This window comes from Equus przewalskii, chromosome 2, assembly GCF_037783145.1.
Source record: "Equus przewalskii isolate Varuska chromosome 2, EquPr2, whole genome shotgun sequence".
Classification (NCBI taxonomy): Eukaryota; Metazoa; Chordata; class Mammalia; order Perissodactyla; family Equidae; genus Equus; species Equus przewalskii.
In genome coordinates, this window is record NC_091832.1 from 40,621,242 (window position 1) to 40,635,022 (window position 13,781).

General features: G+C 52.3%; 1 protein-coding gene across 6 annotated transcripts in view; it reads left to right on the forward strand.

Moving 5' to 3' along the window:
- Nucleotides 1–13,781, forward strand: part of CASZ1 (castor zinc finger 1) — a 150,163-nt gene that overhangs the window by 47,116 nt on the left and 89,266 nt on the right. For 3 of the 6 annotated variants that reach the window (XM_070603442.1, XM_070603399.1, XM_070603416.1), the window contains one exon: nt 9,492–9,578. The exons of the other annotated variants lie outside the window; for them this stretch is intronic. The gene's annotated coding sequence lies outside the window, so the exon portion shown is untranslated. The remainder of the gene's footprint in view (nt 1–9,491; nt 9,579–13,781) is intronic. 6 annotated transcript variants of the gene reach the window in all.

Below are 13,781 nucleotides of genomic sequence, written 5' to 3' on the forward strand. Positions count from 1 at the left end.
TTCCTCTCTTCTGCTAACAACCCCCACCCCCCCAACCAAAGAAGTCTGGGTACCAAACTCCTGGCCCCAGGAGCCATCCTCAGTTCTCTCTATGGTACCACCTGCTTCCTAGATTCTGGACCTTGCACAAGCTTCCGCGTGAAATGTGTCCTAAACGCCACAGCAGCTATTTTCATGAGGGGGTACAACTTTATCCAAAATCGGGGGACGGGGTAGTTTTGGGAATCCCATAGGCGGAAGGTCTGAGGCAGTTTGACTATGGGAGGGAGAGAGTGCCCGAGTTTCCAAGGACTGATTAGATGGCATGCCAAGTGTATTAAATTTTGCAGACATTTTAACAGCAATATGCTAGATAGTTGGGTGTCCCCTGAGGCGGCTGGATTTTTTATATCCTTCACAGAAGGTCGGAACCCTCTTCTGCCTGCCTCCCCCCTCCACCCCGTGCTCAGTGCTGCTCTTTCTCTCTCACACACTCCCTTTCTTCAACAATTTTCCTTGCATCTTGCTCTCTGCTCACAGAGAACCTAAATGATGCCCCTGGTCCCTGCCCGACAGAGGGCATTCTGACCCTCCTGCCTTCCTGTCAGGAGATCTGGGGTCTCCAGGGCAGGGGATGGGTACGAATGGAGGGCTTGATTTCTATTTTTTCTTCCCTTTCCCCTTCCTCCCCCCATTTTGGAGACTGTTGTAAGACCCACTCCCTCCCTCCTTATTTTTATAGGAAAAAAAAGGCAGGAAAAGAATCCATCTGGCATATGAATAATTGAAATGGCTCAACTCTGTTCCTGTTGCTGCTGTTTGTTCTCGGCTCCCCTGGCCCCCAGCCCATCCCCCTGAGTACGGGTCTCTAAGTGGAGGATGTGTGGGCACTCTCAGAAGGTTCTCGGCAGAGGCCCAGGGCTCTCCTTAATTTCTAGCGCTTTCTCCCTGTGAATCCATGGGTCTGAGAGGCGGTGCTTTTGGAATCATGGTTGGTTTCCTTCTTGCCATCCGTGTGGACAGCTAGCCTCTGGCTAGAGTCTCTCCAAATATGCCTCAAACTCGAGGGGTTCCTTTGGCCTTGGGGCCTTAAGGGACTGCTTCCCCCAACCGTGATTTCCCCCGGGGTCCCCGGGATTTCTCTGATTCATGCTCAAACTCCTCCTTTCTTCCAGCCTCTGCCCCTCTGTTCTTCGCTTCAGGGTTTGGAGACTCCTGTTTGGGGAAAACTGGTCTTTGCAGTACTCGCTGCATGCTCTCTTAGCATGCCTCCAGGGGGCTGCTGCCAGCTCCCCCGACAGGCGCTGACCCCGGCACCTTACTCAGAGGTCTTCGAGTCCTTGTCCACCAGCTCCTCTTCCTCTCCCGCCCCTCATCTTGCCCAGCCGAGGGCTTTTGAGTTCTTCCCTTCTGTATAACACAGCCTTTCTGTTGGGAGCTGTGAAAGCCAGCAATTTTTAACTTTCTTTCTACCGCGACAAGTTGAGAGAAAGCACAGCAGCAGGAGGTTGGGGCAGGGCAGGGATGGAAAGATAATGGACTTGGGCCTGGCCAGAATCAGCTGCCTGTTCACTTTCCGGAGCATGGACCAGCTGCACACCGAGTCCCCGTGTCCGGCCCGAGAATTCACTGTCTCTTTAAAACCATTTAGAGGAAAAACAAAAGAACTTTAGTGCATTAATTCTAGATGAAGATGGGTCTCCAGATGACAGGCTGATCCGCATTATTCCCCACAAGACAACTTCCCCTCTCTCCTCCTACCCCGCCTGCCTTCCTGCCCCCCTGCCCAGCTGTGTCGTCATCCATGGTTTGTGGAAAGCTGACACAGGGGTTGCTGTGAAGCGTAATCGTGTGCTGTATGTTTGAAAAGTCAATACTTGTGTGTGCTTGGGACATCATGTTTGTGCCATGTGTGAGGGATTGACTTGCAGCCATGGGTCCTGTGGTTGTAAAGTGCTGGGAGCAAGTGTGCATTCCTGAACCGCCGAGTGGCCGTGGGAGGGGTGGGCACATGTGTCACAGCGAGGTAGCACGGTGTCCCTTTGCCCAGAGCTTTCTGGGTCAGGCACGTTAGGTCTCGGAAAATGCCGCCACAGAGAGAAGGTGTGAGCAGCACCAAAACATTCTAGTTCTTTTCCAGGTTTGTAAAAAAACTGCCCACTAAGCAAAACATAATTCAGATGAAATTCAAATCAGGTTTGTTAATATATAACTATATATATATATATGTCGTTTGTAAAGACTCCTACACATGTTATAAAAGCTGCAAAATGTCTGGCATTCCAGGGCCTGGTACGAATAATTAGATATTTATATCCAATAAAACTGGTTTGATGGGAAAATCGTTTCCCTCCGTGTGGATTCTCAGTTGAGGACGAGTTTTGGTGGTTGGGTTTGTTTTTTCACTGACAATAAAACTAGGGGTTTGGCACCAACAAATGTATTTCCCGTAAATATCTAAATCTCTTTTTTGCCTCCATGGACTCTGCTAGACGGGCCCCATCACGCCAGCCCGCACTGCTTTCCTCTCCCGCCTTTTCATTTTCGCTGGAGAAATGTGTGTGTGAAGCCCCCTCCCTGCGCCCCAGGCCCGGTTCCCGGCCCCAGACCAGTGGGGGAACTTGTGCACCGCGAGTCCACCACACACCCCAGCCCTCATCCACACCCAGCCTCAGGACCACAGCCAGTGGGTCTTCTCTCTTCTTTTCTTTGCCTTTTTCTCTTTGAACAGTTCCCTGGAATGGGGCTTCTGCCCTCGTTAGCCCTTAATGCCCAATCTAAGTATTTTTCTGATTTTGTTAAGCACTTCCTACCCCCAGTTTTCAATTTCTCTTCCTCTGCATCCCGCTTCTGGACCCTCCTCTCCCCCCTTTCCCAAGCTCTGCTTGACCTCCCGGCCGACTGCCTTTAGGGCGTCTAGCACTGTGTGGGGCGGCCCTGGGGAGCAGTCTGCCTTACTGCCCGGCTTGGGGAGATCCCCCCCACCCCGCCCTCCCCTTGTTTCTCTTCCATCTGTTACACAGTTGGGGACAGATGGAGCCAGAAGGAGCCATAGCTAACTGCGACCTCCCTCTCCCATTATACGGATGGGGAGCTGAAGCCCTGACTAGGGCAGATGGGATCCCTAACTGGGACGGGGCAGAGCTGTGGGGGGAAGCACAGCCCCTTGCCTTCCATCCGGTTCTGGGACTGTGAAAGATGCAGAGGCCTTACTCTGCCGCTTGGCAGTAGTTTCTCTGAGACTTTGGGCAAGTGGACGCACCTCTCTGAGCCTTTCTTTTCCATATTTGTAACTTGGAATTGGAAAGTCTTAAGCTATAGGGTCGCTGAGAAGAGTAGATGGACCAATGCATGACAAGCTCCCAGGTGGGTGCCGGCCTGGGGGGCGCCCTTCTACATAGGATGGCGGTTGGTGCTCACTCTGACTGTAAAACGAGGACACTGTGACATGGAACTGAGACCCTGCCCATGAAGGGCACCAGCCAGGTGGCAGAATCGCTTTTGCCCCTCTCCCCCTGAGTGGTGGAGTGTCTCCCTTTTAGGAGGAAGCCAGCTGGGATCAGAGCACCTTGCGGCTCCCTGGAGGTTGGGCCCTGACTAACTTCAGCCAGGAAGGAAAAGCCACTGGGAACAATGGAGGAGTTAGCAAAAGGCATGTGCTGGAGTCATTGAGGTCTGGTCAGGAACTGGAACCCCAGAGACTGGGCCCAGAGAGATGGGAGAGGTGGACGGCAGCAGCTCTTCAGGGGCTGGGGGACCGTTGTTCTGAGAAAGGCCTTTTGGATCAAAGATTTGAAGTCTCTTGAAGGGTGTATGGGAAGAAAAAGTGTCCAGCAAGTCTGGGAGAAGGAAAATGGGCCTAGTGGGGGTGGGGGTGGGGGCTCTGGGAAAGGTCTGTTAGCCCAAGTGGGAGCAGCCGAGTGTAATTACAGAGCAGCGAATGGAGTGAAAATAGACAGCCCTTGATGTGCAGCTGGGTCTGCGGAGCGGTGGCACCAGCGCATGCCACACCCCCACACTCCTCCCCTGCTCGGGTGTCCTCCTCCGTCCTCACCAAGGGCACTGCCCTCCTGAGGTGTTTGTGGTGGGTAAGCGCTGGCGGTTCGGGGCTTCTGGGAGGATGTTCCCGCCAAGTGGCACACACAAAGTGGTACCCGCAAGCTTTATCTGCACCCGACCCAGACAGCAGGAGTGACCCACAGCACAACCAGAGTGCACCTATGCATCATCGCCAGCTATAGGTTTAACACACTTTTCACAGAGGGGAATTGGACCCTGGCCTGAAAATAGAAGGTACCCTTCAAAAGACTCTTGGGTGTCTTGTTTTTTGTTGTTTTTTCCTTTCTTTCTTTCTTCCCACCACTGCCAAATTAAAAGAAAAACTCAACAAGAAGCAGAGCCCAAGCTTTCTATGACTGGCTCTCGGAGAAGCCAGTCAAATCTCTCCTTGTTGAGAACATTTTGACAGCGTAAAATTGCTGTCGGAATGTGACTTTAGCGAAAAGTAAAAAAAAAAAAAAAAATCCTTCCTTCATGCATATGGAGTTTTTTGGAAAAAAAAATGGTATTTTAATGCTTTCTATTAAATTGGGACTAAAAGTGGTGTCTTAATTTGCATTCATTAGCATATTTGCATATAGATCACTGAAATGGTGGAAGAGAGAAGAGCCTTTAAATGAAAATTCTTTTAAAGGCGCAGGCCTGCCTCTCTCTCCCTCTCCCTCTGGGATTTATGCTCCATCTTTTCCTCTCACCTCCCACCCCATGCTTTGTGTCCTTGCTGTGGGTATACCAGAGCGTGAGGGTCCCCCATCTGGGGAGCTGGCTCAGGGTGGAGTCAAGGGGCTGGAGGCAGCCCTGGCCCTTGGTCATCCCATGCCTTGCAGCCTCCCAGTGCAGGCAGGACCCCACGCGGGCCTGCTGGGCTCCCTTCCGTCCTGGCCTGGCTCTGGAGGAGGGGCCTGTGATCACAGCTACCAGGCAAGTGGCCTTATGCTCTGATCCTCTGCCAGTCATTGTCCTTCCCCCTCTCTGCTCTGCTCTTCCTTCCCCTCCCCAGGCCATTTTGATGGTCTGCAAGCCTGTGGAGGGGCACCTGTCCTGCCAGTCACTGGCCTGAGCATTCAGCCACCTGGCACCCAAGAAGGGGGTGGGTGGGGTGTTCCTTCTGGCATCTTCCACTCTGTCAGCTCCTTGGGACTGAGACTTTCTCCGCTTTCCTCAACCTTGAAGGCCCAGGTTGCTGTGTTCCCTTTTATCATTCAGGTCTCTGGTTTAATTGTCACCTTCTCAGACGCAGCTAAAGTAGCCCCACCTCTCTCTTCTGTCATTCTCCATCACATTCCTTGTTTTATTGTCCTCTAGAACTCATGAGTTGTTTGTTTACTTGATTATTCGCTGTCCCCCCGCCCCCCCCAAGGCTAAGGCCCGTGAATGCAGGGATTTGGGTCTGTGTTGTTCACAGCTGTACCCCCAGGACAATGGCACCTCGTAGTGTTCAGTAACTGTTGAATGAACGAACCTCCTGTCAGGGTTAAGACTACCCCTGGAGTCACTGCCTGGCTGGACACAGTGCCCCCAGGTGCTGAGTCCCAGCCGACTTGAGATATACTCAGCCTGGCACGAGGAACAGGGGCCAGGAGTTGGCGAGAACCTTCTGATCTGATCTGAGGCTCTCAGGGAGAGCACGACAGCCCCTTCTTGTTCCTTTGGATGGTAGGTTGGATGCAGCCCTGGCCTGGAGGACAGGAGGACAGGGTGGCCTGTGTGCAACTTCTAGCCCAGGGGAATAGCAGAGGCTGATGGAGCCACGGGTCCCCTTGTGACAGCCCAAGGAACCCCAGCCCTGCAGCCACAGAACTCCCCCTTAGACACTCTTCCTCCAGGTGTAGGAAGTAGAAACCCTCCCAGAAATTTCAGGACGAGCAGAGCCCTAGTTTTCTGTAACTAGACTGAGCTTGCTGACTGGCCCTGGCGTGGGTGGCAGAGTCCTAGGGAAAGCCCGCCGCCCTCTGCATTGCACAGGGGCCAGCCCGGGAAGTGAGGTCTGGCCACTGAGCGCTGCACCTCCCTGCTTCACCGCTCTGGTGGGCTGGGCTCTCTGAAAGGCCCTCCAGGCTGACGGCAGCCTCGGGCTCCATGCCCAGCCTGAGGTGGGAGGGCCCAGGAGGGTGAGGGGAACGCCCAGGCTTGGAGTGAGGCTGTGCCTCCACCACTAATGAAAATCGGAAACCAATTGAGCAGGACAAGGTGCCCAGCCAGCAGGTTGTGGGAACGAGGGGCCTAATGGATGTGGCTGGGGGGGGGGGGTGGGGAGCGGATGCCTCATTGATCGCCCCATGGCTATATTTATCCACCTTGGGTCTGTGGCCCCAGCAGCTGGATGGTGCAGGGATAAATAAATGGCCACTGAAATATTCATTAGCTGCACATGCACATCCGTGGTCAGGGGGACCGCCAAGGGCCTTCTCTTCCTTCCTTCACCCCATCTCTCTGCAGAAGCCTTTCAGGAAATTCCTCCCACCTGGGCCACGTGAAGTGCAGCACAGCCCCCTGGGCGCTCAGCCCAGCCCAGGGACCCAGAGGGAGCGCCTCCTACCCTGGGCTGGCTGACTCAGAGCATGTTGGTTCCTGACTTCCCTTTGTCCCCGCACTTGCTCCCATGTCCCTGTCCCTTCATGATGGATTGGGCATGTTGGGCTGTGGCTGTCTGTTTGACCCTCTGTGTCCTCACTAGATCGGGTACTCCTCAAGGACAAGCTTGTGGTTCATTGGTCCCTGTATTTCCCAAGTGGCCTGGCGTGGGGCCTGACACAGACTTGAGAGAGGGGCATTGCATGTGATGGGTAACAACTCAGAGGTGGCTTCAAATCTCAGCTCGTCCTGTCTTCAAAAGTGACTTAACCTGGGGCTGGCCCCATGGCCCAGGGGTTAAGTTCGCGCACACTCTGCTTCGGCGGCCCAGGGTTTCGCCGCTTCGGATCCTGGGTGTGGGCATGGCACCACTCGTCAGGCCATGTTGAGGCGGCGTCCCACATGCCACAACTAGAAGGACCCACAACTAAAATATACAATTATGTACCAGGGGGCTTTGGGGAGAAAAAGGAAAAATAAAATCTTTAAAAAAAAAAAAAAAAAGCGACAACCTCTCCAATACTCAGCTTCCTCATCTGCAAAATGGGATTAATAACGGTGTTGCCAGTGCTTCTTAAGTGTGGACCTGGGGCTGCCTGCATCAGATTCCCAGGGGAGCAGGTTAAAAATGCAGATTCTGGCTCCCTCCATATCCGGGATCAGAATCTCTGAAGCAGGGCCCTGAGGATTCCACAGGTTTAATGAGCTTCTCTGGTGATTTCGCTGCTCACTAAAGTTTGGAACTCCTGGTTTATTGTCTCGTGATACCTTTGTCCAGGTAGTAAATGGGGTTTTCATCTGTGAGCACAGAGTTCTACTTTGTGTTCTCCAGAACCCAGAAACGGGGCCAGGAGCAGGGAGAGAGAGGCACAATTCTAAAGCATCTATTGACTGAGCATTCTGGTGAAGCTGCTGCCTGGGGCTTCTCAGAGACTGAGCTGAACTTGGTCCTCTAAGGCTCGGTGGCAGGGCCTAGCAATGCTGCCGTCAGCAACAGGTGGGTGGGACTGGGGCATGCAAATTTGGGGCACCTTCCACTTGCCAGCAGTGCCTCCTTTAGTATTCCCATGGCTTGCGCAGTATACTGCTAGGCAGAGCCCCTGGGGGGCTCGGACATAGTGTTCTTTGGGGTCTCTTCTGCCTTTAACTCTGCAGGTCTTCCGCCATTCACGGAGGTCAGGGTCAAACTGCCCTGACCCTGATCAGGAAGGAGTAGCATTGATAGTATAGTTGCTTGACCAGAGCCGGCTGGAAAAGCACATTCTTCAGCCAGATGTGCCTGCCACTGCCAGTGGTCATAAGCTGCTACCTCTGGATACCATGGGCATCCACAACGTACGCCGCCCACTTGGTACAGCCCTGGCCATGAGCTGTTTGCCTGCCAGGTGGCACGGGGCCTGTCCCCTGGTAGGCAGATGCCTGTGACTCGGAAACCATTTGACCCCATTTAACTGAAGAGAACGAGGTTAAGCCGGCCATCTGTGGCGTGTTCTCTGAGGGCTCGGGGCACAGAAACCAGCAGTCGTTTGGGATGGGTGAAGGTAGAACTTCTGTCCCTGGCACTCAGCTGAGAAGCGCCAGCCGTCCCTCCTTCTTGCCCACCCTCCTCCTCCCCGCCAAAGTTTGATCTACACAGAAGCAAACTTTGGGGACAGCCCCGGCGCTGTGTGGAGCCAGCTGAGCCTGCGAGTGGCAGCGGGAGCAGAGGGAGGCAGCCCCGGCAGCCCTGGCGCCTGACTCCGCCGGTCCCCCATCCCCTCAAAGAGCTCCCCATCCGCGCCCGCATTTGCAGGCGCCTCTCTCGTCAGCTCAGAATGCAGCTTGGGGCCCGTGGCGGCTCAACCTTTCCCTCTCCCAGAGCCCCGGTCTAATCAACCCCTATAATTTATGCAGAAAATATGATTTATATTTAATTTCACCACACTTGCATTGTTAATTTGAGATGTAATTAACCCGTCGCCATGACAACTAATTTTGTGATGCCGTAAATTACCGCCGTCTTTTCATCAAAATTCAGTTACTTTGGCTCCTGTGTGCAATGTACTGATGCAATTAGGTTGCTAAGGGCAACTCAAAAGTGTTCAATTTCTTTTGTGCAACTGCAATGGGGTAGAAGCTCCCTTGCGTCCTCCCAGGGTCCCGTCGGCTGTGGGGCGGGGAGTTGGGGGTATGTGGCCTGCCCTAGAGGAATGCCGTTGGAAAGCCGGACTGGGTGGGCGCCTGCTGCCCCCACTTCTCTCCCTCCCACCCTCCTCTCTCCAGTAATTATTTTTAAACAGTGACCCCTGGACACTTGCTCCCCGTGCCCCGCGTGGGACCCCGGGGTGGGCAAAGGGACTCCCCTCCAGGGCCTGGCCCCTTTCCCTTATACTTTCCCATCCCAAACATTTTGGTGCTCCAGTTAGAAAGAGAGAGAAAAACACCTCATCTTTCTTTTCTCCTGGTGTCTAACTTGTTTATATAGATCTTCTCTTCTCCTCTCTCTCTCTCTTTTTTCTTTATTTAAAACAAAAACCCTCTGTGTTGCTTTTGTCACGTTAATTCCCATTTTGCCAACACCAGGGGCCCAGGCAGACGAGTTACCAAGGAACACAAAATTTTAATTAGTGTATTTTAATCATTCAGGCTTTCCGAGCTAATCCACATGCCCTAGAGAATTCCCGAGATGCAGCTCTGCCCTGCTTTACCATTTATTGTTGAGTCTATTATAATTACTGTTAGCAGGTGGGGACTGGGAGATGTTTATTATGAGTTTTTCATCTTTAGTATAATTACCGAAAAAAACAAAATAAAAAGATGTCGTTGTATTTTGTTTCCTAGAATTTTTTTTTTCTAGGGGAGGGCATGGTCATGGGATTTTTTTCCCTGCTTCTTCCCAGGCAGGTGACTTGGAGTTTCCACGCTGGAAGATATACTCCTCGAGATCAGCACTGAGTCATGCTCAACACTCTACGGGCCCAGGAGAGGTAGGCAGCCACCACCTCTGCCTGTCATCTGCTGGACCGGGCCCTGGGGTTCTCCCCTTCCAGCTGTATGTGCCTGGTGTGTGGAGAGGGTTGGGGCTGAGGCTGATAGGGTCAGGGGTCTCTCAGTGCTCCTGCTTTGGGCTGGCAGCTCTGCCTGGTCTGAGGGAGTCTGACCAGAGTGGACCTGTTGGGGGTGAGAATGGGGACTTGCACAGTTCAAAATATGACAGTTAACATTTATTGAGTGCTCAGTATGTGTCAAGCTTTGTGTCATGGTCTTTACCTGCGTTATTTCACTTAATCCTCAGCAACCCTAGGAGGCAGGTACTAACATCATGTCTGATTTATAGAGGAGGGAATCAAGGCTTCGGATCCCAGAGCTAAGAAGTAGGATTGAAACCCAAGTCTGTCCCTGGAGCCCAGGCTCTTACTGCCTACACTGTCCTGTCTCATCTGAGCAGGTCCTCTAGATGCCACCTCTTCCCAAAAGCCTTCCCAGCTCGCCAGAGACTAAGTGAGGGTTTTCTCCCTGTGTTCTCATGGCTTCCCAGTCGGAATGCCTGTCCCACTGAGTTGCAGCTGCCGGGTTACTTCTCTCAGAGCAGAGACTGTGCAGAGGGCTTTCTGCCATTGTCCCTGATGGATCCCTGGCATGTACCATGGTGCCTGGAACAAAGCCAGCTCCCGGTGCAGTCTGTGGGATAGATGGGCATGCAGGTGTGTCTGGTAGGGTGCTGCCCCCAGCGCCTCCACTCGGGGTATCAGGAGTCAGGGGCTCTGGACATAGACGTTGGCTGCTTGGTCATCCAGAGACTCCCTCTTAGATGCCACGCTCAGCAGAAGCCACAGGGCCTGTGAGTCCCTGAGTTTCAAATCCCAGGAAGGGGGGATGACCCAGGGCCCCAGGTCAATTTTGGGTGCTATGCTGGGGACTTTGTGTGTGAAATGGAAACATGTGGCTTCAGCTTTCACATCCCCAGGCCCCTGCCGTTGTAGGCTGGGAAACTTGGCCTGCCCCTTCTTTTCTTTGTCCTCTTCAAGATCAGTTTTCAAATGTCTTCGCCTCTCAGTGACGATTTTGAAGTTTTCCTGGAAAATTCCACATCTCTTCACTAGAGCCAAGGTGGGGCTGAGGACCATTGGTTTTCCCAGGCAGAGCAGAGCAAAGTAAGCTGGAACCTGCCTCTGCTCATTTCCAGCTTGGTTACCCATGGGGACCAGTGGGGGAAGATAATTAACACGTCGCTGGGAAGGGGCCCAGGGCATCCTGTGAATTGCATACTGGTGGCAAGAATCCCTCTTCTGCTCTAAATTCTTGGGCATCCCCTCCACCAGCTTCTCTTTACATTCTGATGGGGCAGTGGGGCCCAGGGCCATGTTACCTCGCCTGCATCCCCCAGCTGGCACCCCACAGGGTCAGACCTTGCTCAAGCCATGGGTGGAAGTGGCTGCCTCCTCTCACTCTCCCTCTGCTCACTCAGGGCCCCTGGGGGGTTCTTTTAATACTTGCCAGTACCGTCTCACCCTGCCTTAGCCTTTGCATGCCCCAGGTCACCGTCCTGCCCACAGTTGTCTCTCTCACCATAGGATGTGGTGTGTAATTCTCCTCAAATGCCCTGGCAGTGCTGGTCAGACAGGCCCTCACCAAGTCTAAGACCAACTGTGGGGGCAGAGAATTGTCCCTGCCAGAGCCCTGCTCCACAAAGCCTGACAATACATATTCTCTGCCCTCTTTCTCTCTGTTCCTGCTGTCCTTGGTGGTTCTCAAACTGTTGTCCCTGGCACCCCTTTACACTCTTAAAAAGTACTAAGGATCCCAAAGAGCTTTGGGTTATGTGGGTTATATCTATCGATATTTACCAAATGAAAATTAAAGCAGAGAAATAAAAAAATATATTAATTCATTTAAAGATAACAATGATAAATCCATTATATGGTAGCATTAAGAACATATTTTTATGAGAATAACTATATTTCCCAACACAAAATTTTAGTGAGAAGAGTGGCATTGCTTTACATTTTTGCCAGTTTCTTTAATGTCTGACTTAACAAGGACGGCTGACTCTCCTAAGGGCTTCTGCCTCCAGTCCTTGCTGATAGATTGTTTTGGTTAGTCTGTGAAGAAAATCCAGCTTCCCACAGAGGTGTAGTTGGAAAAGGGAGGACTCTTTTAGTAGCCTTTACAGATAATTGTGGATCTCTTTCTTTGATACTACACTAAAACTCGCTCAGTGGTAGTTTCTCAAAGGTTAGCTGCAGTGTGGAATCTGAAACCACATCAGTGAACTTGGTGTACTCTGTTATGATAAAACCCACTGGTCTGTCTTGCACTTTGAATGAATCATTGCCCCGTGCATGATTTTGTAACTTCAAGCATGGGTCATTTGGAAAATACTGGTTCACTGAGGAATGCCGATTTTCCAAATGTCGACACATCTCATGACATAATATTTAAAAAGAGGATATTCATTAGTCTCATCACCAGGCTTGTCAGAGAAGTTGTTAAGTTTTAGGACACCGTCAAAATCACAGTGGCAGATATTTTTCCGAAAGTCTAATTTTCACTTGAAAGCTCAGATTTTATCATTGGCAGCAAATATTATCAGTTTTTTCCCCCCTGGAAGTGACAGTCTTACTTTGTTCACTTTTGAGAAAATGTCTGCCAAATACTCAAATCTGAAAAATGATACTTTGTCTGTCAGTCGCTTTTTCTAGTAAAATGATGTTCCATGAAAAAGCGGCTTTCAAGCTCAGTCGCACGAGTATATCTCCTCGAGACAAGCACTGGACTGTGGGATGCAGCTGAAGTGCTTCCCTTTCCATCCCTCAGAACATTAAAAGACACATACTCAAGGGTCAAGATTTCATAAAAATTAACAATTTTTATAGCTTCATCAAGGACATTCTTAAGTGAATATGGCTTTTTTTTTTTAACTGAAAGTGCACAGCAATGAAGAACGCAGTGACTGCCAGGGCACCACTGTGATTTGTGCTAGGGTGCCAGCAGTTTTACCCACTGTTGCTTTTGCACCATCAGTGCCAATGTCACCACAGTGAAAAAGACAAATTGCATCTTAGTATTATTATGAAAGGGTCTCAGGAACCCCCAGAGGTCCACAGACCACACTTTGAGAACCGCTACCCTAAGCTGCCCCAGTCTCCCTCTCTGTCTCTCTCCTTCTCCCTCCGTCTCTCCCTTTCTCTCTCTCTCTGGTCGGGGCTGAAGAAAAGTGTTTCAGTCTGGCACTTGGTTTCTGCCCTCAGAAAGGACTAAGTTCTTGGCCTGGTTCAGTACCTCCTCTAGGCACCCCCTGGCCTCCTTCTGGGCCAGAGGACCTTCTGGGGAAGAGACAACAGGGGGGTCCTCAAGGGCAGCCTGGGGAGGGAGACAGGCACCACCCTGCAGTCTGTGTCTGTGGACACCAGCGTTCTCCTGGCCCATGGTGTGAATCACTCTTGCAGAGTCTTGTCCTCCCCCGGAAACCCTCCCGTGGCCCTCAGGCTTCCCATTAGGGCACAGGCATCTCATAAGGCCAGGCTCTCACTGCCCCCGCCCCGTGGCGGCCCAGTTTCCCATCGGCCACCTGCCTTCACGCTGAGGGCCAAGGCGGGGGCAGGAGCCAGAGGCAGCCCTGCGCCCCCACTCCTCCCTCTTCTTCCCCAGCCGCTTTCCCCAGCTGCCTCCCAGCCACCTCCCCCAGCATGGCAGCCTGTCCGAGACACTGGGTTTTGTCCCCTCGATCCGGGCACCCTGAGAGTGAGAGAAAATAGCTGTCCGGTGACGGTGGGGGAAGGCCTCTTGTTTTCACCTCTCAGCGGCTGGTTTTCCCAACTTTCCCATCCCAGCTCCTGAGGAACAAAGGGCCTCCGGCCCCGTGTGCTGGGCCCGGCCCAGCGAGGGGACTCACCAGCAACTCTTTATTGAGTCTTCAAGCGCCGGCCACCACTCCATTAAAAAGCCATTCCCCTTTGTGCTGCCCGGCCCCCAGCTGTCCCCCCTCTCATGTGACGGTCGGTCACAGTTGTAAAACAACAACACACAGAGTTGGCAACTAACGAGGCTTTTTTTCAAGCCAGGGTCTCCATGGCAACCCCCGTCAATCACCCCTCAGGAGCGCTTTAACCTGACCAAGAGGGGGAAATAAAAAATAAAATAATAAAAAAAAATGCCAAGGAAGAAAGACTTAGAGAGTGAGAGGCCAG